Raw genomic sequence first — 4,673 nt, 5'->3', positions numbered from 1 at the left:
GAGTATCCTTGTCTAGTTTTGGAATCAAAGATGTACTTGCCTAATAAAATAAGTTTGAAATACTTACTTTTATTCTATTTTCTAATATAATTAGTATATTATCATTTTCTTAAATGCCTAGAATTCACTAGTGAAGCAAAACAGTCCTAGAGTTATCTTTGCAAGAAGATTCCACCATTAAAATTTTAATTTTTTAAATATAAATAATACTATTGAGATTTTCTATATCTTGTGCCAATTATGTCTTTCAAAAAATTGTTCTACTCCATTCACATTGTCAAACTTATTCACACCGAGTTATTTTTGCATTTTCTTAGTAATGTAATGCTGAAAAATGGCATCCATAATTGCATTTCTTATTTTGGTAATTTGTAACTTCTCTCTTTCCAGAGGATTACAAATTTTACTAGTCTTTTCAAGTATTGCCTTTTTACTTTGTTGACAGTCTCTACTTTTTGTCCATTTTTTTTTTCTACTTTATTAACATACTGAATTTTATTTCACATGTATATTTTTGTCTCCCCACCATTTCCATGTCTGACTACCGCTACTACTATGTCCTAATCATAACATTCCATACATACTTAAAACCAAGCAAAGGGTGGAGCTCCGTCTTTAAAAACTAAATGGGCATTTTGGACAACACATTCTTGGCAATGGAACCTGGACAACATTTATCAAACACGGTAGGGAAAGTTCTCACTCTGCATTATAAAAAGGACAGCCAGATATCAACCGTTACAGAAATGAAATAAGACAGAAAATTTTTAACAAATTGTTTAAACTATTTTCTTAAAGAGACTTCCTCCACTGCCAGAGATCTTGAATAGCCTCTTGGTTAGTCATCCAGAAGCAACTCTTCACATAACTGATGAACTTGGCTTCCACGTTGGGAAGAGAACCGCCTTTTTCTATACTTGCTTGCATTTTTGCTTTAATATCTTCTACAGAACTAGGTCCTTTAGGTGTTTTCGGAGTTTTTTCCTAATTTTTTGAAGGACTCTTGTCCTTTTGATCTTGGTGTTGATGATGGTTTTGAGTCTTGTCCATTGTGATTTGACTTTTGTGCATTTTTAACTGGAATATCTCGTATAGATTTCTTCACTGGTGCTTTTTCTTCAGCTTCCTTATCATCAAAATCATGATCATCTTCATCATGATCATCATCATCATCATCTTCATCAGCAGCAAGTTTTACCTTTTTCTGTGGAACTTTGCTACCACCTCCAGGGGCAGACCGCTTTCCAGATATACTTAAGAGTTTTCCATCCTCCTCCTCTTCATCTTCTGACTCTGCATCTTCCTCCACAGCTGCTAAGTGTTGTCCACTAATATGCACTGGCCCTGAAGCACACTTCAACTTTAAGACCACTGGTGGTCTTATTTCACAGCCCCCTAGGGAAACCATTGACTGTACAGACCTTTTCAAAGTTGCCGGTATAATGACTTCCACTCTTATCTTTAGTTTCTTCTTTTTTCTAACTTCAAAAGTTTGAGGCATACATTGTAAATTGCATGTATTTTTGATTTGTAAATGTTGTTACTAAATTACCTTGTAGTATACACTTGAGCTTCATCTCACACATTTTGAAAATTCACATTGTTACTATTATTTATTTCTAAGTATTTCCTAATATTGATTTCTTTTTTCTTTTTTTTTTTTTTTTTGACTCATGGTCATTTAGAGTATGCTGAGTAATTTTCACATATTTGCTGTTTGTCAAAATTATCTTTCTGTTATTGATTTATATTGTAATTTCCACATGGTCAGAGAACATACTTTGTTGATTTCTGTTCTTTAAAACTTATATTAACATATTTTGCTATATTTATGTCTATGTGCTTCAATTTTTGTGCTATTATAATTAGTATTTTTTAAGTTTAAAATAATTTTTTATATTCAGCAATGAAAAGAGAGAATTGGAACATCCCATAATGTTAAGATGTTAATTTTTCCCAATTTCATCTATTAATTTAATAGAAACTCGATAGAAATCCCAGCAAGTGGAGCGGCTGAGGCAGATGGATCACGAAGTCAGGAGTTCCAGATCAGCCTGGCCAACACAGTGAAACCCCATCTCTACTAAAAATACAAAAATCAGCTGGGCATGGTGGCAGGCGCCTATAATCCCAGCTATTCAGGAGGCTGAGGCAGGAGAATCGCTTGAACCCAGGAGGCAGAGGTTGTAGTGAGCCGAGATCATGCCACTGCACTCCAGCATGGGTGACGGAGCTAGACTCTATCTCAAAAAAAAAAAAAAAAAAAAAAAATATTCTCAGCAAGTTTTTTCGTAGATGTTCTGTTCATAAGATGGTTCAATATTTATATGGAAAGGTAAAGCTACTACTAAAATAATCAGAACAATTTTTAAAAGAAAAAGTTCCAAGACTCCAATTTCCTGATTTTAAAACATATTATTAAACTTCAGTAATTAAAACTGCTATTAACAAAAACATAGAAATAGTGATCAATGGAACACAATAGAGATTCCAAAAATATACTTACACAAATAGGGTCAAAACACATAAAAATTTACAACAAAAAGAGTAAAAAAGAAATTCTGCATCTAGAAGAAAACACAGGACAACAATCTGCATTACCTAGGGATTGACTATGTGTTTTAAAGTATGGCATTAACAGTATAACTCATGAAAGAACATAATGATAAATTAAACTTTAAATAAAACTTTAAAATATTTTGCTCTGTGAAGGATGCAGTTGCAAGAATGAAAAGACAAGTCATAAACTGGGAGAAAACATTTGTAAATAATATCTGATAAAGAACTTTTACTTAAATAACAAGGCAGAAGATCTAAATAAACTCTTCACCGACAATTCCCAAACCTGGCAAGGATTCAGAGCAGCAGGAACTCTCATTCATTGCTGGTGGGGACACAAAATGGCACTTTGCAAGGTAGTTTGTCAGTATCTTACTAAATATAACTTAGATTTATCATCCAATGTAGAAGCATGTTCCTGAATATTTACACAATTGATTTGAAAATGTATATCTGAAAAATACATGCAGAGGAATTTTTTAGCAGTTTTATTCATAATCAACAAAAATTTCAAGCAACGTTGAAATAATATCCTTTAGTTAGATAAATGGATAAACAAACAATGGTATGTCCATATAATGGAATATAGTATTCAGTGATAAAAAGAAACAAGCTATTAACTCATGGAGCTACTTAGATGAACTTTAAGTGCATGTTGCTAAGCATAAGAAGTCAGTCTGAAAGTCTACATGTTGAAGTCCATTCATATGACATTTTTGAGCAGGGAAAACTGTTGGATTGAAAGACAGATCAGGGTATTCAAATGATCGTGGAAGGGAGAGTGTTTGACTAGGAGAGGGACTAAGATGTTTCAGTTCAGTGGAACTAATTGGTATTACAGTGTACTGGTGGATATAAAACGCTATGCGTTTATTGAAACCCATAAAGTTGTACCACAAAAGGGCCAGGCGCAGTGGCTCACTCCTGTAATCCCTGCACTTTGGGATGCTGAGGCAGGTGGATCATGAGGTCAGCAGTTCGAGACCAGCGTGGCCAACATGGTGAAACCCCATCTCTACTAAAAATACAAAAACTAGCCAGGCATGATGGCGGGTTCCTGTAATCCCAGCTAGTCTGAAGGCTGAGGCAGGAGAATCGCTTGAACCCAGGAGGTGGAGGTTGCAGTGAGCCAAGACTGCGCCATTGTACTCCAGCCTGGGCAACGAGAGAGACTCCGTCTTAAAACAAAAAAAGATGTACAACAAAAAGAGTAAACCTTAATTTATGCAAATTAAAAGAATTAACCAGAGGAATGTATTGTGTGCAGTGAATATGGGGACAAAAAGATTCTAGTTGTATAACAAATTTATGGAAAATCCTCACTGAAAAGGGTGAGCAGAAAACTAGCTGACAAGTAACTTTGGAAATGGTGCTTTGATTGGAAACTGTAAGACTAGAAACAAAAGGAACTGTAGGTAAACACTATACTCTAGTTGTTTTTCACAGTAGCCTGCGTTAACAATTCTGAAAAAACTGTATATATAGAGTAGGGTTGAACAAATATGTAAATACATGGTGGATGCTGTGAGGCAGGTTTATTCCTATTGGAAGAGCAGTTTCAGGTAGGCAAGGACAGGGGAAACTAGACTGAACCACGTGGTAATGGATTACAGTTAGAGACAGCTGTATGAACTTATGTTCAGTGTAATACAAATACAAATATGTAAGTATTGAATCTGCCAATACCTTGAACTTAAGAGTTCCAAGACTCCAGAACTGTGAGGAATAAATTTCTGTTATTTTTAAGCCACTCAGTTCATGATATTTTGTTATATTAGTCCAAATAGACTAAGACACTCTCTCTTGAGTGTGGGTTGTAGCAAATCGTGACTTGCTTTCGAAAACTACAGTATGGAAGAGAGGAGAATGCCTTTACGGTTGAAAAAGCTGTTCAACACTACTTTGGTCAGGTAATCAAAGTTAATATCATCAACAATAAGTCATGCTGTTAGCATACATTCTTACTAAAAGGTAATGAAAAAGATACTTTACAATCTAAAGCTCTTTTTATGCAATTTATTTTCCTCCTCTTTCTAGTTTTACAAGTATTAATACATTGGCAATAGAAAGACTTTCCTGCTATTCCTAATGACCCTCACGTTTGTTATTCACAG

General features: G+C 34.6%; 1 pseudogene; it reads right to left on the bottom strand.

The window, feature by feature from the left end:
- Positions 1 to 903: 903 nt before the first annotated feature.
- On the bottom strand, positions 904 to 1,451 carry LOC103228927 (nucleophosmin pseudogene; annotated as a pseudogene).
- Between the last annotated feature and the right edge of the window lie 3,222 nt (positions 1,452 to 4,673).

The sequence above is a fragment of the Chlorocebus sabaeus genome, chromosome 24, assembly GCF_047675955.1.
Source record: "Chlorocebus sabaeus isolate Y175 chromosome 24, mChlSab1.0.hap1, whole genome shotgun sequence".
NCBI classification, from domain to species: Eukaryota; Metazoa; Chordata; class Mammalia; order Primates; family Cercopithecidae; genus Chlorocebus; species Chlorocebus sabaeus.
Note: the sequence above shows the minus strand (reverse complement) of the source record. Positions and strands in the feature narration are given on the sequence as shown.